Source organism: Stenella coeruleoalba (assembly GCF_951394435.1).
Source record: "Stenella coeruleoalba genome assembly, chromosome: 13".
NCBI classification, from domain to species: Eukaryota; Metazoa; Chordata; class Mammalia; order Artiodactyla; family Delphinidae; genus Stenella; species Stenella coeruleoalba.
This window is the reverse complement of record NC_137159.1, coordinates 35,817,628-35,839,417: the sequence shown is the minus strand read 5'-3', so window position 1 is coordinate 35,839,417 and position 21,790 is coordinate 35,817,628. Positions and strand designations below refer to the sequence as shown.

The 21,790-nt window shown below is 44.6% G+C and overlaps 1 protein-coding gene across 1 annotated transcript in view; it reads left to right on the top strand.

The window, feature by feature from the left end:
• The first annotated feature begins 824 nt into the window (after positions 1-824).
• The window catches only part of SLC1A4 (solute carrier family 1 member 4), a 93,330-nt gene continuing 72,364 nt past the window's right edge, over positions 825-21,790 (top strand). Inside the window, exons 1-2 of the mRNA XM_079940696.1 lie at positions 825-1,055; positions 3,075-3,322. The gene's annotated coding sequence lies outside the window, so the exon portion shown is untranslated. The remainder of the gene's footprint in view (positions 1,056-3,074; positions 3,323-21,790) is intronic.

The following is a 21,790-nucleotide window of genomic DNA, read 5'->3' as shown; positions in this document are numbered from 1 at the left end:
TCACCAGAACAGGCCTCTCCTGCTGGGCTGAGACGCACGGGGTTATAATAGGTTATAATAGGGCCGAGGACTCCCGGGGATCGAAGAAAGGGCTTCTCCTGATAGATTCTCTGGGGGCGTTGGGTCTTTGAAGAGTGAAAGGAATGTGACCTTGCACTTTGCCCTCACAGCCAGTGAAGCAGGGCATCCCCTGATGTATGGCTCTCTCCATGGAAACTTTGTGGACATGGTTGGGGAGTGTAGATAATCACATTGCATCATGTCCGTAATATAAGCTAGGTGAAAAAGCAGGATACAAAAGTACAACTAGACTACAGTTTAAATGTGTGTGTGTGTGTGTGTGTGTGTGTGTGTGTGTGTGTGTGTAGCACGTATGAATCTCAGCCTGCAAACTATATGAGCAAGAAATATTTAAGTCCTTTATTTCCTTTTACTCAATTTAATTCTGCCTCCTAACCCTCACTTGTCCTGATGGGAATTTGCCTTCAGTGATTCTCAGGTGTCCCCATCACCACAGTTGTGCTGGGATCCGTGGTCCACAGCAGCAAAACACCAGTATGCTTCTGTGATTTTTGACCATATATACACACAGATCCCACTGCAGCCCTCCCCATCCCCTGTCCACTCGGTCCCTGTGGGCTTTAGTGCCTGGCCTGGGTGCAGGAATCTTGGAAATCCTGGAGACTGGCTTCCTCAGACCCACCCTCTGAAGTATCACCTCTGAGGTCTTGCCACCTCCCTCCTCAAATACCTGCCTTTCCTTTTTCCCTTCATCCCTAACTCCCTGCTGCCTCAAGACCTCTCTCCAGCCTGCCCCCTTCAGACGCATAATCTCTTCAATGGGTTTAAGTTTTTCAAAAGGAAGAAGTATACTAGCCCTGCTACAATACTTGAATAAAGGGATTACCAGCAACATGGGAATTAGATGATTTGAAAATTCTCCTGTTACAAACTCCTAGAAATGCTGAGCTTTCAAGAAAAAAAAAAGAAAGGAAGAAAGAAAGAAACCTTCAGGTGCCAAGACTTCATCTTGCTTTGGGATGAAAGAAGCATTGGTGAGTAAAGAAACAGGTAAACCAGGGGGTAAATCTAAAAACAATAATAATGATTTATAAAACTAATTTAGGATATGTAAAAATGAGATAGGACTAAACCACTAGACAACAGTAATTATAAAATGGGAGCTTAATGATCTGATTTAATGTTTTAATATCATTGAATTGTTTAGGAGGAGAATAAAGACATTGATTCACTTTATATTTTGTTGCATCAAATAAGCATGTTTGCAATTTAGGGTATCCAGTAGAATAATAAAAATTGAGTGCATATCTTCCATGCAGGAAGGAGGTTAAACAAAGCCTGGATTTCCAGCTGAAAGGGAAATGGAGGAAAAATACAGAGACTAATATATGAGTTAAGAGTCAGAAAAAAAATCTGCCATACACACACATACAAATATACGTGTCACATACAGGAATTACCTCTCAGTGCTACAGTGATCGTTTATGGAGAGCGAGGGTTCAGGTGAATTTTATCTTCTTTTTCATATTTGTGATGAGCAGCCTCCAAAATGACCCCCAGTGGCCCCCACCTCTGGGTACTCACACCTGTGCAGTCCTTTCCCACAATGCAACAGGGTTACTCTGTGGTCAACAGAATGCAGCAGGATTGATGGTACAGCACATCATGTTGAGGTTACGAAAGGCTGCAGCTTCCATCCTAGGCCCTCTCTCTTGCTCTCTCATCATTTGCTCTTGGCGGGGGCGAAGTTGTCATGAGCAGCCCTATCGGGAGGCCCACCTGTGGCCTCCTGGCAACAGCCATGTTGAAGAAGAGTATATATATTCTTTGTCAGAATCTTTCCCCTTATAGGTTATTACAAGATATTGAGTATAGTTCCCTGTACTATACAGTAAGTCCTTGTTGGTTATCTATTTTATATATAGTGGTATGTATATTTGAATACCAAAGTCCTAATTTATGCCTCCCCCCCTTTCTCCTTTGGTAACCATAAGTTTGTTTTCTCTGTCTGTGAATCTATTTCTGTTTTATAAATAAGTTCATTTGTGCCATTTTTTTAGGTTCCACATATAAGCGATAGCATATGATATTTGTCTTTGTCTGGCTTACTTTACTTAGTATGATAATCTCTAGGTCCATCCATGTTGCTGCACATGGCATTATTTCACTGTTTTTTTAATTTCACTTTTTTTTTGATTGAATAATATTCCATTGTATATATATACCACATCTTCAAGGTTGGAGTCTATTAATCTCCCATGGCTCTAAAAATCTGTTAATCAATAATCCTGCTTTAACCTGCCATGGAATTTTGGCTCTTCTATAACAAGTTAGCCTAAGCCCCCCCTCATGAGGGACCCTGCTCTGTCCAGTATGGGATACACTAGCCACAGAGGGGCTATTTACTTTTAAAGTAGTTGAAATTAATGAAAATTTTAGTTTCTCAGTTGCAGTAGCCATATTTCAAGTGCTCGATGGCCACAGGTGGCTAGTGGCCAAAGTGTTGGACAGCGTGGGGTTAGAGCCTTCCGTGTTCTACCGGACAGCACTGCTCTGGGTCTTGCCTCTTAGTGTGGTCCATGATCCAGCATCAGCATCACTTGGGAGCCCTTAGAAATGCAGGATCTTGGGTGCCTGCCCAGATCTGCTGAATCAGGATCTGCATTGTAACAGGATCTCCAGGTGTTGCCTGCACTTGTGGGTTTGAGAAGCAGGGCTATAAAGAGCATTCCCCACTGGAACTTGGAAGAGCATGAAAGGACAGATTGGTACTTAGTTGTGTCACCTCTCTACAGACTTTTGGGGACTCATAGCCTGGCTCACTTTTAGCAGCTGTGTGACCTTATCTACCGCGTAGGAAACTCTGAGGCAATGATTACCGTGCTTAACACACAGTAAATGCTCTTTAAATGGGCGTTTTGTTATGTTTGGATTTGATGAGGTTTAAGGTCTCTGCAGACTCCAAGCCCAATGCAGACCGCCGTGCAGAGTGGCTCTTTCCCTCCCCGCCACAGGGTGGCGCTGTGACACCAACGTCCTTTCTTCTCCAACAGGCTTCCAGCTGGCTCCCCGGCAGGAAGCCTGAATTGGCCCCGAGACTTCCAGGTCTCTGTTTCGGATTACCAAGCACGAGCGGGCAGCCGGACACCAATCCAAGCATTCATCTGACAGACAATGGGAAAACAGGCCTCAGCTTTGTGCCCCGCTGGAATGCAAAAGCAAGGTCGGCACAGCGAGTTGAATACGGACTGTGTGAAAGTCGTGGCGGAAGCAAAGGGCTCCTGTTGGCAAGCAGGGGGAGGTACGCCTTGCGATTCTTTAAGTCAGCTTCGGAGCGACCCGGGCTCCACATCTCACAGATGTACGCTCTGGCTCTTTCCGAGTCAAGTGCGTCCGTGCGTGCGTGTGTGTGAGAGAGAGACGAGGTGATCAGGAGTGGGTTGGTGGGGAATGTTTTTAAGGAGTCACTTTCTACAGTTTCTCCAACTTCAGCCTACATCACCATCACCCAGAGGGCTTTTTAAAACGCAGAGGGCTGGCTTCCACCTCCAGAGGTCTGGGGTGGCCTGATAATTTGCATTTCAAACAAGTTCCCAGGTGGCGCGGAGACTGCTGACCCAGAGACTGACTGCCCTTTGAGAACCACGACTCTAAACTCTCGAAAAGCTCTCAAGCAACAAATTATATAAGCCCAGTTCTAGAGAAAGACGTGACTCCAAAGGAACTTAGTCCAAATCGCCACCCCCCACCCCCCATTGCCTTCTTCACTGCCCTCACCCCTTCCCGCGATGAGGCCTCAGCTGTCTCAGAAACCTTTCAAAGTACCCTCAGGCCGTGGCAGGTACTTGCTAGTCGGAACGTGGTCTGGAAGGCTAGCTGGGAGCCAGAGTTTCTTCGCAGGTGATAGGCCCCCTCCCTCCTTTGCCATAACTCATAATCCTTGCTGGCCCAAGAAGGGTGATTAAGACGCTCAGAGCAAACTTAGCCCCACTTTGAGCACAAAACCTGCAGAGACCACGCTCCTTGCCTGGTGCCACCAGTTCAAGGCAGAGTCACTCCCCCCCCAGAAATAGGTGGAAATAGCAGGGGCCTGGATTTGGTGGGAGTGTTGGATATCACAGAGGAAGTGCAGACAAATCGTATGGGCCCCTCCAGTGGTTGATATGGGCTGACTGGAGTGCATGTCACGAGAAGGAGTCATAGGAAAAAAGCCTGGGTCCCTCCTCTGAGTTCCTCCAGCGCCAGGGCTTCTGCAGAGGTGGCACTGACCACTTACTGCCTGGTTACGAATTGTGAGCTCTGCTATTTATTGGAAAAGGGTGTATAGAGCACGCGTGATGTACCAAGCTCAGCACCAAGGTTTGATGGGCTGGAAAGCCGAAGGTCCAACGTCATGGGCTTGTGCCCACTAGGAGGCCACATCCTGAAAACTGAGCAGGTCCCTGTGGGGCCCTCCTGGACACAAAAGCCTTTCCATGTCCCCCTTTTCTTGTTTGTAGGAAATAGGCTTCATTCAGCCTCCTGGACCTTCCCTGAGTTCCAAAGGGCAGATTCAAACAGTTGCTAATCAGGGAATGGGAGGGGTGCAGAAACAAAGAAGGAGCAGTCGAGAAACAATAGTGCAACCCTGGGGCAGGATCCTGGTTCCTCCTGAAGGGATACACATAACAATACCTTTGAGCTCTTCTGTAGGAACTAAGGCCTCCACTGAGGTGGAGGATGGCAACTTCAGGCTGAGCATTACCCTGTTACCTCACCACCAACCAATCAGAAGAAAGTCACACACCCTGCCAACCCTCATCCCAAATTTTGTCTATAAAAACTTCTCCCTGAAAACCATCAGGGAGTTCACGGTTTTTAGCATGAGCCACCCATTCTCCTTGCCTGGCCCTGCAGTAAACGTTTCTCTGCTCCAAATTTCAACGTTTCCGTTTGTTTGGCCTCACCGTGGGGTGGGCATACAAACCTGCATTCGGTAACAGTTTTGGTGAGCCAGCCCAGGAGTTCATGCCTGTGGCAAGTCGACCCTGGCCAGGAGCAGCCCTTTCCCCGAATCCCCAGCAGCTGCCGGAGCTCATTTTGCTCTGGGGAACTCAGAGAGACTCTCCGTGGCAGGCACTGGCCGCCTCAGCCCAAGTCCGTTTGGAGCCAAGGAACGTCCTAAGCTACAGTTCACTTTCGGTGTGGCTTTGGGGTGAGTAGCTCCAGTATGCATGCAGGCTGGGAATTCTCTCCACTCCTTCTGGGCTCACTCTTGTGGGAAGTGAGCCACTCTGGGCTAGCCACTCTGGGTTCATTCTCTTTCAAGAGCTGGGCCAATCTGGAGGCCTCTGTCTGGGAGTGGAAGTGGAATGTTTAGACTACACCTCCTCTGATTTTCTGTGTGACCATACCTTATTTGTAGTTTGTGTTTTTGTGTGTATCGTCCTGGCTTGTGCAGGATGGGAAAATTCTACTTGCTCCATCTAGGGCTCACTTCACTTTCAGGGAGTGAGCCATCCAGGGCTCATTACAAGCCACTCTGGGCCCATTCTCTTTCGGGAGCCAGGACACTCTGGCAGCCTCCATCTCGGAGTTGAAGTGGAATTTGGGGGCTACACCTTGTGTTATCTTTTGTTTGTGGGACGATATTTGTTGTTTGTCTATGTGTGTATATCAGTACTTGTGTTGGCTGGTTGAGACGTCTCTGGTCTCTGACAACACGAGGGTATCCTTCCCTATTGCATTGGCTTTTTCTATGGCAGAGGACTGGTTGGGAATTTCCCTTTCTGGAGTCAGGGAATTGTGACCCTGAGAGACCTGCAATTCTGCGTTGCATTGGTTTGCTGTTTGTCCATGAATAATTAGGTATGAGTGAACAGAGAACAATTGTAAGATCTCTGTCTAAATAGATATATAAATACGAGGTGTCTCTGGCTCCAAAGTGGCGTTGCCAAGATTGGTTCGTGGATGAGTTCTGTTTAATTGGCTTAAAAGAAATTAAGTGCTTATCTAAATTCTCAGAAATAAAAAAGAAACTTGTCAGAATGAATTTTAGTTTCAAGTGATCTGGGAGATATTCAGTGCTGAATCAACATCTGGTATCGAAGCTAGCTTAAGCTTGTTGGTTTGACTAATATTGACATGTCTTTAGTGTCAACATGTTAAGTATAGTACTTCTGTTGTACCTAGGTTTACTAGAGGTCAAATAAGACCTTATTTTAGCTGTTGTGAATTTGTCAGCAAGGAAAGTAACTTGATAACTTGAAACTAAATTAAGTTGAGTGGTGAGAATTCATCGACTATCTGGGTCATTTCAGATAGGATAAAATATTGGAACATTAATTGCTGGGTGGTAAGTTTACCCACCTTTGCCTTCTTAGGAGAGGAAGACTAAAGCATACGTTTTCTAATCAGGAAATGCTGGTGTGACAGATAGCTCACAGTTACTTGCTCCTTGGTTTTTTGCTGGAGATTAAGGTTTCTAAGGGTTAAAATTATATGTGATTAAATCTACTAAAACAAGAGAAACATTTCAATATGTTAGGAAAGTAAGATGTGTGTTTTCAGTAAAACAGAGTGTGAGGAATGGAACTGCATTTTGTTAAGGGAAAAGAAAGTAATTTTGTCCTAGACCTGGTTGTTTCTAGATGGTTAAAAAAAAAAAAAAAAAAGCGGGGGAGGGGGACATATAATGTGGATACAGAAAGTGATGGGAAGTTTGTGGAAAAGGAACCTTAAGAAAAGAGTTTTGTACATGGTCAGGATTAGCCAAGATTGGATTAAATTTAATTAGGTAAATGAATTTTGTTATTAAAAGTAGGCTGGTGCAAGACTAGAGAGAGAACTTTGTTAAGAGAGCAAAGTTTTCTTGGAATACTGCTTTCAATAACAGATTGTGTGAGGTTCTTTGCCTTTAAGTGATCTGTGTTTGCTTTTGAAATCTTTTGCCACTTTGGTTAAGTGAATTTAAGTACTGTTTCACAGTGACCTGTGATCTTATTTGACCAAGTGTTTTGAAACCTCTTTGATATTTTTGACAAACTTCCCAAATATCAAATTCTAACTGAATTTCTTTTGACCTGAAGCTAACTTTGAGATGCTTCAGAGGACCCTTGATGCATCTGAGAGAGAGAGATTAAGTTAACTAGGATTATTTGGTAATGTTAAATTACGCGGAAAGCCTTACCAAATGAATGATAAGCCTTCTCAGGTTATACTCTATGGATAAATGATATTAATACAGATTGTTCTAAAAATGATATGGAATTTCTAAACACCTGGTATGTCCTGATAAAATGCTAACAGTCATAGTTCGTTTCTTTATCGATTACATTGTAAGCAGGTGTTTAACCATGTCTTTTAAAGTCTTTTGGTTGTTTATAGACAGTTATCGTTGTACTCTGATGCTTTTGCAAAAGTGCTTCACCGTCAGGAAGAGTCATAGGAGGGACTTTCTGACAAGTGCAGGTTTCTGATGAATTTCAGATAAACCTCACTCTGCTCCAAACACAGACGTTTTGGTTTGTTTGGCCTCACTGTGCGTCGGGCACACGAACTTGCATTCGGTCACATACTCACAATAGAACACACATAAGTAGAAGTGTATGTAAGCAGTTGTCCTCTTATCTCTTGCTGCTGACACCCCTCATGCAGCCACTGGGCTCTGAGCCTTGTTCAAGTTTCCCTTGAAGGGGATCAGAATATGCCACCCCAAAATATGCCACTTTGGCAAGGATTGTTTTTAACTGAAGACAATTAGCTGTCTGTCTAAAAGCAGGGCATAACTTTCCCTTTGTTAAAGTAACATAAATCTTCCAGAAATACCAGAAAGAGGAGAAGGACTCAATCACCAGAGAGGAGAAGATTTTTCAGCGGAGAAAGCACCAACTTGAACATAACAAACCTTACTAAATAACCCTATTATCCATTATAATCCATTAGCTTCCCCCATATATTTACCTTCCCACAACTTATGCCCCTAGAAGTCCAACCCCTATTCCTTCCTTTGTCTACTTACTTCTCCACAGTTTATTACTCTTTGTTAAAATGGTATATTAAGTCCTCAGGTCTAACCACTTCTTTGGGGTTTTCACTTTTTTTCTGTAAGGCCCTCATATGTATGCAAAATAATCTTTTCTCCTATTAATCTCTCTTTAATCAGTTTGATTCAAATGACCAATGTATTGAACCGAAGAGAGTAGAGGGAAGGGTTTTTTAACCTCCCCGGTACCCCAAGACAGCCTTTCACAGAGTGTGTAGTGAGTCCCCCTGGTGGCCCGTGAGGTGAGTCAGGAGTTCAGGGACTCATGTTTTTAATTTAAGTAGTTTAAAAAACTTTATCAGTTTAAGATTGAGACAAAGATGAAATGAATTGGTGAAAGTGAATCTTTTAGAGAAGAATAATAGTCATGGAATAGGTGTTTATCTGCAGTTTGGAAAACACTGGCCCACAGAATTCACTTACTCAAAAGCAGTGGTGAGCAGTACAGAGTTCACTGGAGATTTCATGGCAGATGATTGAAGAGGTCTTTATACAGCACAGCTTACAACTCACACAGCCATAAAATCCCACAGGAGACATTTGTGTTCTTCCCAAGTGACTGTGGCTACACAGTCACTGGGTCTTTTAATCTTCTGTGTTTCTGCCATCAGGGCCCAAATTCCTAGCTCCATCTGGAGGCCCTACCCTACACCACCCATCCAATTCTTTCCTTTTATTATGAGAAAGAACTTAGCTCTCTCTCAACTCTCACCCTAAATTCTGTGACTGAGGAAAGTTTATACACAGTGATCAGTGAATACCAGTAAAACCATTTAAAAAAAACTTTTATTAAGAGAGTAATGTGAAATGATGCAAGTATTTTGAAAACAGTTTAGTAGTTTCTTAAAATGTGAAACATACACTTACTGTATGACCTAGTCATCCCACTCCTGGGTATTTATTGTATTATATTTACCCAAGATAAATGAAAACATATGCCCAAAGACTTGTACATGAATGTTCATAGCAGCTGTTTTGGTAACCGTTGAAAATGTCCAGCAGCAGGTGAATGTATAAGCAAATTGAGGTGTATCCAATTCAGTGAAATAATACTCTCAGCAATAAAACAGGCATGAACTATTGATACATACATGGATGAATCGCAGAACAATTATGCTAAGTGAAAGAAGCCAGATTTTTAAAAGTGCATACTGTATGATTCCATTTATATAAAACTCTGTAAAATGCAAACTACCTCGTAAAACAGATCACTGGTTGCCTGGGGAGTGGGTGCTGGCAGGAAGAGGAATGGAAAAAGGATTACCAAGTGGCATGAGGAAACTTTGGGGGGGGATGGATATGTCCATTATCTTGGTTGTGGCAGTGGTTTCATGGGTGTATGCTTATGACAGATTTATCAAACTATGCATTTTAAATACATGCAGTATATTGTATGTCAATTAGTATCAATAGAGCTCTTAAAAATAGTAATGCAACTCAACTATAACAAAACAAACAATTCAAAAAAATGTGCAAAAATTGAATAGACACTTTACCAAGAAAGATAGCAAAAAAATGAAGCACACGAAACAATCCTCAATACCATTACTCAGTGGGGAAATGCAAATTAAAACCACAATGAGGTTATCACCTACTAGAATGGTTACAATCCAAAACACTTATCATATCAAGTACGAGTTCTGGAGAGGAGGCAGAGCTACTGGAACCTCATACATTTCTTTATTTCATAATGTAAAATGGGACAGCCATTTTGGAAAGTGGTTTGACAATTTCTTATCAAATTAAACATATACTTAATATATGACCCAGCAATCCTACTCCTAGGTATTTACCCAAAATAAATTATGTTGATGTAAGAACCTGCACATGAGTGTTTATAGCTCCTTTATTCATAATTGTCAAAAACAGTGAACCAGCCTAATATACTTCAAGAGGTGAATGGGAAACAAGCTGCATACATCATCCAGTGGGATCCTACTCAGCAGTCAAAGGAATGAACTAGTGACACACACAATGGCATGAATGAACCTCAAAATAATTATGTTGAATGAAAGCAGCCAAGCTCAAAAGGCTGCATACTGTAAGATCCCATTGACGTGACGTTCTGGAAAAGGCACAACTAGAGTGATGAAGAACTGCTCACTGGTTCCAATGGTTGGGATAGAGACAGGGTTGACTGTAAAGGGATTTTTTTTTAGGTGATAGGACTATATTCTTTATTGTTTAGTTTTAAATTTTTATTTTTTATTTTATTTATTTTAAAAATACATTTTATTTATTTATTTATTTTTGGCTGTGTTGGATCTTCGTTGCTGCATGCGGGCTTTCTCTAGTTGTGACGAGCGGGGGCTACTCTTTGTTGCGGTGCGCGGCCTTCTCATTGCAGTGGCTTCTCTTGTTGCGGAGCGCAGGCTCTAGGCATGCGGGCTTCAGTAGTTGTGGCACGTGGGCTCAGTAGTTGTGGCTCATGGGCTCTAGAGCGCAGGTTCAGTAGCTGTGGTGCGTGGGCTTAGTTGCCCCGCAGCATGTGGGATCTTCCCACGGCTCGAACCTGTGTCCCCTGCATCGGCAGGCGGACTGTCAACCACTGCACCGCCAGGGAAGCCCCTGCGTATAACTTTTCAAATTAGTGTTTTTGTTTTCTTCAGGTAAATACCCAGAAGTGAAAATGCTGGATCATGTGGTTCTGATTGTGATGGTGGTTACACAAATCTACACGTTTGTCAAAACTCATAGAACTGTACACCAAAAAGAGTGCATTTTACTGTATATAAATCTTAAAATAATAATTCATATTGTTATAAAAATGTCAAACGATATAGAAGTACGGGGAGGAAGAAGTGTAAGGGCCCTTTACACAAACACAGCAGAGCTGTGAACCTGCTCCCTGAAGCTAACTGTGGTTGCAGTTTACTAAGCATCCTCTCAGTTGTTTCCTATGAAAATACATGAAATTATATAGAGATTTTTTTTTATAGAAATGGTATTATACCATATATATGGTTCAGCAACTGCTTTTTTGTGCAATGTTGTGAGGGTCTTAAAGAAATAAAACTTAACTCCAAAACACAACTGGACATAACTTTAAAACCACTGCACCATTTTCAAGGTTACATAAACGATTATGCTATACCAGTGGCACTGGTCTTGGAAGAAGTTAGTCTGTGTCTAAGGCAAATCAGGAAACACTTAGGAAAAGGTAGAATTAACAACCCATCTCCCCACTTCATTAGATTCTCCCTAGTCGATCTGCTATAGGGAGGGAGGCACAAACCTCCCCCCAGAACTGGGGGGTGTGGGAGTATCTTTGGGGGAGCCTGATGAGCCATGGCAGGGGCTAACTCTTGTCAGGGAGGATAGAACCAATGCCAGTCTTCCAAGGTGGGGAAGAAAATTGTTATGAACACAGCAGAATATTTCAAATCTGTTCTTTGAGAAGCTGTGTTCCTTTTGTCTTCTTATGCATTTATCTTTTAAAGCTCCCTTTGTCTTGATACAGAGTCTAAGTCATGTTCTCATCATTGGAAGTTGGCATCGTGAAGAGCTGGGCTCTGTAGTGGAGCAGATGGCCTGGAATCACAGCTCTCAATTTGACCATCTGGGTGACCTTGGGCAAGTCACGACCTTCCCCTGTTGGATTCACAGACATGTTGTGGAGGTTATTACTGTAGATGCAAATGCCTGGTGATCTGTAGCCATTTAGTACAGTCAGTAATTTTACTGTTTAAATCCTGTCCCTTACTTCCTGTGGCAGCCATTGACCTCAGACCTAAGGAAAATTAAATCCCTCTCTTGGGGGGCTTCCCTGAGTGGTTACTAAATGGGTTTTTCCAACAGCCTCCACCTCCCCGCAGGGCAGCTGGGCTCCTCTCAACTCTTTCTAGTTCAGCACCAGTAAACAGCTGAACCTTGCTGGGAAATCTTGGCTAACAGGGCCCGTTTTGATTTTGTTGTCCAAGCCTTTCAAGTGGTCACAGCCTCTGTGATCTCCCTATAATGCCCAGTTACAGAAGCCAGCAGCTTCCCTGAACTACTGCCGGAGACTCATGACCTTCTGGAAAGAAACCAAGACCTCTGGGCCAGTGGGGTCAGCCTTGCCTTTGTCTCAAAGCCCCTAGGTCTCAGGGCTCAGCCCCTTTCACTGGGTTATTTATTTAACAGCTCCACAGATAATGGCTAAGAGGCATGGCCAAGACACCTGTGCCTAATTTTACCTTCCTTCAAACAGCTAACAAATATTGATCATCCCTGCTCTGGGCAAGTGGGGAGCAAAACCCTACCCGCTGCTCTCAGGACTTTTACAGCCCAGCACTGTTTGTTTGCTAGGTCAGCGGTCAACAAAGGGAAGACAACCTTAGCTGAGCCCCTGTTGCCCTTCCTGCCAATATTTAAACCAGGTCAATTCTTCCAGCCTAGCACACCATTTAACTCTTGTTGTAGCTGAACTGTTTGATAGTTCTGACAGCTCATTGAGGGCCTGGTAGGGCAGGAGGTTCTGGAAAGAAACCCAGATCCCTGAGATCAGTCTTGTGTTTATCTCTGAACCCCAGGTATCAGGGCTCAGAACAAATATATTGAGGCAAGGCAGGTGGCCCAGCTGGGAACTCATCGCCAACCAGGTGTGTGGCCTTCCAACAAGTCACTTACCTCTCTGTGCTGTTTTCACTTGTCATTTTCTAATTTGTACGGAAATAAGACCATAATCTCAGAATATTTTGAAATGTGACTTTTGCAGTTTACTAAATTCTGCAGGCAGAAGTGAATGGAAGAGCCAGCAACCTAAAAGTGCTAACTACTTTTTCTCAGTTTTATTTTTTGTGTGTGTGATACGCGGGCCTCTCACTGTTGTGGCCTCTCCCGTTGCGGAGCACAGGCTCCGGACGCGCAGGCTCAGCGGCCATGGCTCACGGGCCCAGCCGCTCCGCAGCATGTGGGATCTTCCCGGACCGGGGCACGAACCCGTGTCCCCTGCATTGGCAGGCTGACTCTCAGCCACTGCGCCACCAGGGAAGCCCCTTTTTCTCAGTTTTAAACCCAACATTTTGACTCCTCGTTTACATAAAGGGTCCCCCCCAAGACCCTCAACAGACACTCCTCCAGAAATGGTGTTGGGATTCGCAGAGGAGGGAAGTCTTGTACTTAGAAGTAAACAAACTTTTATTTGACATTTGAAAGACAGGTAGATATTTTGAAAGCAGGTGGAATAATAGTAAACAAGGTAAAATATACTCTTGAAGAGAGATTCTATATAAAACAAGGAGAATCTCAGTAAACAAAATAAAGCAAACATCTGAAAAAGTTAAGAGATACATTATAAATTTAATTTTTAAAAGGGATCATGATCATGGGAGAATTGCAAGTTAAAACAACAAGATACTACTACACACCTATTAGAGTCCAAAGCGCTGACAACACCAAATATTGGTGAGGATGTAGAGCAACAAGAACTCTCATTCCTTGCTGATGGGAATGCAAAGTGGTACAGCCACTTTGGAAGACAGTTCAGAGGTTTCTTACAAAACTAAACATACTCTTCCCATTTGATCCAGTGATTGTGTTCCTTGGTATTTACCCAAATAAGTTGACAACTTAGGTTTACACAAAAAGTGCACACATATTTATGGCAGCTTTATTCATCATTGCCCAGACTTGGAAGCAACCAAGATGTCCTTCAGTAAGTGAATGGATAAAATAAATTGTGGTGCCTCCAGTCAGTGGAATATTATTTGACTTAAAAAAAATTGAGCTATCAAGCCACGAGGAGACATGGAGGAATCTTAAATGCATATTATTAAGTAAAAGAAGCCAGTTGGAAAACGCTACTTAGTGTAAGATTCCAACGATATGACGTTCTTGGAAAAGTAAGGAGACAGTAATAGGATCAATGGTTGCCTGATCCCAGGGGGAAGAGAGGGATGAATAGGAGGAGCACAGAGGGTTTTTAGGGTGGCAGAACTACTCTGTGTGATACTGTAATGGTGGATACACGTCATCATACATTTGTAAAGAACCATAGGTTGTACAACACCAAGAGTGAACCCTAATGTCAACTATGGACTTTGGGCAATAATGATGTGTCAATGTAGGTTCATCGTTTGTAACAAATATACTGCTCTGGTGGGGGATGTTGATAGTGGGGGAGGCCATGCATGAATGGGGGCGGGGAGTATATGGGAAATCTCTGTACTTTCTGTTCAATTTTGCTGTAAACCTAAAAGTGCTCTAAAAATAAAGTCTATTAAAAAAATGATGGGGGCTTCCCTGGTGGCGCAGTGGTTGAGAGTCTGCCTGCTAATGCAGGGGACACGGGTTCGTGCCCCGGTCCGGGAAGATCCCACATGCCGCGGAGCGGCTGGGCCCGTGAGCCATGGCCGCTGAGCCTACGCGTCCGGAGCCTGTGCTCCGCAACGGGAGAGGCCACAACAGGGAGAGGCCCGCGTACCGCAAAAAAAAAAAAAGGATGGGGTGGAGATCATGATGTTCATTCAAATTTTTTAACTTTTCTAATATCCGACATAAAGTTCTTTTCATTATGGTGGGGAGGCTTACTTATTTTCATCATCACCATGTCTTGAAATACTCTTTTAAAATACTATTGATATTTCGATGCCTTCCTAAAATGCTAGTGTATAAGTGTACCATGGTTTATTTGTTTTCCTAATATGGGATATTTAATTTATTTCCTTTGTGTGTGTATGTTGCTATCATAGATAACACCGCATGTATAGCTAATACTTACCCAGTGCCCACTACGTGCCAGGCACTGTTGTAAGTACTCTGCAAGTATTAACAAATATTTAGTCTAGATAACAGCCCTAAAACATTTTACAATCCCTGGGTAAACAGATGGGGAAATTGAGGCCTAGAGAGAGCAGAGCCAGGATTTGAACTAGTTAGTCTGGCTGCAGCCCCTGTCCTCAAATCCAGTGTGCTAAGTTGAAATGCATTGCTGGTTATTCCTCCTTTTCTAGAAGAGGAATTTCCAGATGAAAAGAACACGAACATTCTTCTGGCCACACATAATGCATGTGCTCAAGCCTCTCTCCAGGCAGTGGCACAATTCACCCTCCTCCTGCACAGTTGCCGGGCCAGACTCATCCCAGCATGGCCCACACTTAGCGCTGTATTTGTTCTTATTTTCTATGTGATGGGGGAAAGTGAGATAGGGCTTAATTAGTCCCTGATAAGTGACGAACCCACCTGACGTCAATTCCCCCTGTAGATGGAAGCCTCCTCTCCCCTGAGTGGTAAAGACTGCTGCCATGTCCTGTCTGCCGTCTGCTGCGCACGGTGGGGTGTCGCTCCAGGACCCTTTGTGTAAGATCCCCCTGTCCAACACATCATTAATGTCTCTGTCACTGTCCCTGGGCTCTTTCTTCAGTCTTGAGGCTGGGCAACTACAAGGCTTGCAGGCCTGCAGGGTGCAGCCCAAAAATTGGTGAACGAGCCAGGAGGCTGAGGAAACTCCCATGAGTGCTGAGATGTCGGGAAATAGGACAGGGAATGGCAAGTTGTAGGGGTGATCCCCAGATGGCTGTCCACTAGCCTGTGGGGCCCTGTGGCAGCTGTCTACTGTGAGAGGTGTCTTCCTCTTCCATTACATCGATGATATGCTATTAACCTCAGAGACTCTCCAGTTCCAAAGTAGCAGCCCTAGGCACGTGGCTCCTCTGACTGCACGCAGATTGCTGGTGAATACAGACAAATGCAAGGACCTGGATTATCTACAAAAGACAGGCAGGCCCCTGACTCACCACCCCTAAACAATCACAGACACAAGGTTTAGGTATATTAACTCAGGGACAGGCTTGTGCATTGGATATGGCCAGTTATCTGGAAGGGTTTGGTTGGGGCCTGTGGCAATGGCCAAATAATAATAAAGTAACTTTGGGCTTCTGGTCCCAGCTGTGGAAGGGGACAGAGCAACTACATAGTGGAACAACAGCTATGTCCAGTCTACAGTGTGTTACAACAGGTGGAAGACGTTACAGAAGGCCTACCCAAGTTGTCCAGCAATGCTAAAACAAACAAACAAACAAACACACACTATTTAGGGTCTAGAGCTGTGCGAGACATACAGGACCCCCATGGACGTCAACAGCAACCAAGGAACCCGCTTTACTGGCCGTGAAGCTCAGGAATGGGCTGATAAAAATGATCTACACGGGCATTTCCACCTACCCTCCAACCCCACTGCTGCCAGGCTAATGGAAAGGACGAATGGACTACTTAACAACGGAAACAGAAACTCTCTGTCAACATGCGGACAGGAGGCTAACTCAAACCCTACGAACTATAACTGGACATCCCAGGAGCAATTGTCCTAGTGCCTACACCATGTTAACCCAAAGGCAGCTAGTCAATACCATCCGAGTTCAACTGTTGACCACCGAAGGACCATTGCCAACTATCTGTCAGGACAGTAACTCACTTTTGCCTTTGCCCTAGGATCTACTCCCAGGGGAAAGTATTACAAATGGCCTTGGAACTGGCAGGTAAGTCCCCGGTGGTTTCGGTTTCTAATCCTGTTGCCCATGGGTGCTGTCCCATGGGGAATAAGATTAGAAAGGGACTTAACAGATTTCACCTGTCTTCTACCCAGGCCCACTTAAGACTACTAAGGTAATTAATCCCAGGTCCCTACTTGAGAAAAGCATCATTATATCATACCGCCTCTCCAGTATCCGGCACGGGCTGTGGGGACAGAGGGTGGATGGGTGGTATAGTACTGCTGGCCAGGACGTAAACCACAGGCAGGGGTGGTATGATCTCAGAATGCTGTTACTTCTTGTATTTTGCTTAATGGTCATGATCTTCACTGTGTTGTGCCTGTTACACATCTTACATCTTGTCTGTAGTCTGAGCAAAGGGCATCTGATTGTGGACTGGGTGACAATGGTGGCCTCACTGTAAAATGAGTCTGATTGCTGAGTTTACACTGAGATGCTGTTGTCGTCCCCCTCTGGGTACGCCATTCAAAATGGGCGTTCTGGGCTTCCCTGGTGGCGCAGTGGTTGAGAGTCCGCCTGCCGATGCAGGGGACACGGGTTCGTGCCCCGGTCCGGGAAGATCCCACATGCCACGGAGCGGCTGGGCCCGTGAGCCATGGCCGCTGAGCCTGCGCGTCTGGAGCCTGTGCTCCGCAATGGGAGAGGCCACAACAGTGAGAGGCCCGCGTACAGCAAAAAAATAAAAAAAGGGCGTTCTCTTGCTCTCTGTACATCCCCTGCTCCACCAGGCCCTGCTTCACTCACATGACTATTCAATCCTCAGATTAGAGGGCTTAATTAGCTCCTGGTACCTGGTGAGCCCCCGTGACATCAATTCCCCCTATCAATGGTAGCTTTTTCTCCAAGTAGTGAAGATTGCTGCCATGTCCTGCCCGCCTTCTGCTGCACATGGTGGGGTGTTGATCCAAGACCCTTTGTGTAAGATCCCCCGTCCAACAGATCACTGATGTCTCTGTTACTGGGCTCTTTCTTCAGTCTCGAGGCTAGAGAGCTACAGGGATTGGAGGCCCGCGGGGTGCAGCCCAACATGTACCTAGGCATTTTTCTTAGGTTTACCAGTCATTTGTATTTTTGTTTGTTCGTTTCAGCAAATAAGCTGATGTGTTATTTGTCTTTATTTTCATTGAGATTTTGATGTTTTTCTTAGAATAATTCTTTATATACCTTAAGGCTTCAAACCTTTGCATGTTATATTTATTGCAACTATTTCTCAGGTTATGAACAGTTTCATTTTATTCAAAGCACTGTTTCATGTTCAGCCATTCTTCATTTTTGTTTAGTAAAATCTACTGATCCCCCTGCCCACCACCACCATTGTGCTTCCTTTATTCCATTGCTCCTTAGAAAGCAGTGGGCTAGAGAGGAATCGTTTTTCTTTGGAGTCAGAGCTTGTAAAGCAGGTCCATCCTTCTTCCCTCTCTGGATCCACAGGTCCTCCAAACTCCACGCGAAACTAACACACATGCCTCCTCCAGAAGTTTCCATGGCAGCCTATGCTCCGGAGGCTCCCTTACAAGCCTTGTTTGTGAGTTGGAAGCTGCCTATGTTCTAGAAGGGTTTTAACAAGGATTGTTGAAACAAAAAGGCATTTTCATCCTCTGAAGACCTGGATAGGTGCAAGCCTTAGCCACTGTCCTCACCACAAGAGAAGCTGGGAGAGGCCATGACCTCAGCAGTGGTCTTTGCATTCCACAATGTGATCTTTGCCTCCGCCTCATGTTGGATAGGATCACCCAGGAAGGGAGTTCAGAGGCTGGGTGGCCAAAACTTCAACAAATGTCCTTTAGAGCGGAAGGCCAGCCAATCAGACTCTGGAGCTGTGCTCCCTGGCCGGAGGTGGAAGGTGTTCAAGGGGCCATAGGGTGCTCTAACCCAGAGTAACAGGGGCTCCAGGAGGCAGGTCAGAGAAGCTTTGTCCCTGTGGTTCCTAATCAGGGACAATTTGGGCGATGTCTGAGGACATTTGGGGTTGTCACAGTTCCGGAGGAGGGAGCATCTAGTGGCATCTAGTGGGTAGAGGCCAGGGATGCTGCTAAACATCCTGCAGCGCGCAAGGCTCCCTCCACCCCCGACAAAGAATTATCTGCACCCAAATGTCAACAGTGCTGAGATTGAGAAACCTGCTTTATCCCGAGGTCCTCAACCGTCACGTCGGCTCACCAGGCACGCCTGCTCACAGAGGACAACAGCCTGGGTACTTGGCCAGGATTCAGGGCCAGACTCCACTCCCTTGGCCGGAACAGGAGAAATGAACAGTGTCTGGAAATCAAAGTGTTGCAAAGTCCCCGTCCTAAGAGTCTGGAGCTCCCGGGCAAGTTCTGATGACTGAGACTCAGAAATGAGACTGGGTAGGGATTTGTTTGCTAACTTAACAAAATACCAGATGCTGGTACAGGCAGATGCCAGAGATGGGGCAGGACGGCCTGAGGGCTGCGGTTAGCGGGGGGCCAGAGGTGGGCGCTGTGACTTCGGCTCTGGGGAGGAAAGAGAGGAGGGGTAACTTACGGACTGCCAGTTTCCAGACAGACCTTAACACCAACCACAATTCAGTCCTTGAGTACAGTCTCAGAATCTACTTAAACACATAATGGGGGTGGGACCAGAGGAGTGGACTGAGGTCTCTAGAGGGGCAGGAGTTTGTATGATTGGGAAACAAGACAAATACCTATTTCTCTTCATAACGCTACAGGCAGAATGAAAGTTCAGCCTTCTTGGTTGCTGGGATATTGTTGAAAAAGCTGGAGAAGCTTGATATAGACTTAATTTCTCCAAGTTCCCTCTGGTTTTGATAGGTACCCAGATGGTGCTAATTTGTAAAATGCTTTTTAAAAACTTTCAGAGTTCTTGGCAATTTTGAGCATCTCAGCAACCCTGTGAGATGGGTGCCAGCGTCCCCATTTGACAGGCAAGGAAGCCGAGGCATGGAAAGGCCAGGTGGCTCACCCGACGCCACAGGGCTGGCTGGTGACTGTGATCTCTGCCCCTCACTCTCCTTCTATAGGAAACATTGGTGCCAGTTTCCAGGGGCTCTGTAGGACACTCAGGCCTGGCACTTCCCCCTTATCGTTGTTTTGCTCTGTGGTGAGCATCCTCTCCTCCTGGCCGCCCTCTCCTACTCAGGTTTGGCACACTTTCCCCTTTGGGGAAAAACAGTCTCTTAGCAGCCATCTACTTACAATTTGTCTCACGCGGCCAGGAGCTCTTTAGCAGCTGCTGCTCTTTGTGAAAGGCTGAATTAAATCAAAGGAGGAGTTTGCCTCAGACTCAAAGATTTAAGTGTGGGCAGAAACCCCAGGAAATGGCTTCCATTCAAGGAGTCATAGACTATCCTAATCTTAATTTTACTAAATTAATGCTAATTTCTATTGTGAACATGTGCTTGTTTCATTTTTTTTCTTTTAGAGATGTATTTCTCTTAATCCTATTGTTAAACTAATGTATAATCATTGTTTGGAAATATTAATAATCCATCCAGGACTGTTCAAAGGGCAAATATTTTAGCACTGGAAAATATGTATCTTAAGGGTTTATTCTGGATGCAATTATAAAATAACTTATAAGAAATATTTTCCAAACAGTAATTGTACATTCTTATTCTTATGGATTTTTGTCCAGTCTCTTTATTTCACTAGTTTGGGGTGTTTAAGCAATAAGGTGGCACTCATTTCACATCTAAGTCAGCCAGGTTCCCTTTTTTTGTGTGTGTGCGGTACGCGGGCCTCTCACTGCTGTGGCCTCTCCCGTTGCGGAGCACAGGCTCCGGATGCACAGGCTTAGCGGCCATGGCTCATGGGCCCAGCCGCTCCGTGGCATGTGGGATCTTCCCGGACCAGGGCACGAACCCGTGTCCCCTGCATCGGCAGGCGGACTCTCAACCACTGCGCCACCAGGGAAGCCCCAGGTTCCCTTTTTTGCAACTGGTGTTCCTAAAAGCTGAGACTCTTCACCTGCAAAAGTAATTTTTAAATAGCTTTGTTAAGGTATAATTCACACACAATAAACTACATATATTTAAAGTGTGCAGTTTGATAACTTTTGACATATGTATACACCCATGAAACCACCAACACAATCAGGATAACGCATCCATCACCCTCAGAAGTTTTCTCAAGCCCATTTGTAATTACTCACTTCTGTCCCTCTTCACCTCCCTCCTATTTACCAAGAGACCACTGACTTGCCTTCTGTCATTATAGATTAGTTTGCATTTTCTAGAATTTTATACAAATGGAATCATGCAGTATGTCCTCTTTTTTCTTCTGGCTTCTTTCACTCAGCATAATAATTTTGCAAATTATCCATGTTGTTGTATCAATAGTTTATTCTTTTTTATTGCTGAGGGTTATATCCATAGCATGGATGTACCCAATTTGTTTCTCCAGCCATGTCCCTGTCCAGAGACATTTGGGTTGTTTCCAGCCTTGGGCTATTACAGTTAAGGTTGCTATGATCATCTGTGTACACATCTTGTGTGGACGTATGCTTTCTTTTCTCTTGGCTAAATACCTAGGAGGGGAATGGCTAGGTCTTATGGTAGGTGTATATTTAACATTTTAAGACATTGCCACAAAATGAAAAAAACTGTAAACCTGTTTTCTCAAACGTTTTACATTCCCACCAGCAGCACGTAAGAGTTCTAATTCCTCCACATCTTTGCCAATCCTTGGTTAAGATTGGTTTCTAAAATGTTAGACATTCTAATACGTGCGTAGTGGAGATCACTGTAGTTTTAATTTTCATTTCCCTAATGACTAATGGTGTTGAGCAGCCTCTCATGAGCTTATTTCTGTCTTCCTTGATGAAATGTCTGGTTAAATCTTTGCAAAAGTAAAATTTTGCACAGTGATTTCATGCCCCGTGTGATTGATTTATCAAACACCCCAGTGGTGTGACCTACACTGCTTGAGACACTGATTCAACCCTTCTAAGTGTGCAGTTGAAATCCTTGTGTGAGTAAAAGCTAACACTTACAGGGTACTTATCACCTGCCAAGCACTGTGCTAAGTGTTTTTCCACATGTAAATGTGTTTAACCCTCACAACTGGCCCAAGGTCACACAGCCACATCAGTGGTAGGGCAGGGCTTGAAGAGTTGAGTGGGGAAGTGGGAGAGAGGAAGGGAAAGAAGCATTGGTGGGCAGCATTGAGCTTTCATCCAAGGTTTATCTACAGTCTTTATGTAGAAGGGGGATCGATGGTGGAACTGACCCAGAGTCCAAAGTTTTGCCAAGGGCAGAGGACCAAAAGGTATAATATTGACTGAGTTGGTTGATGCA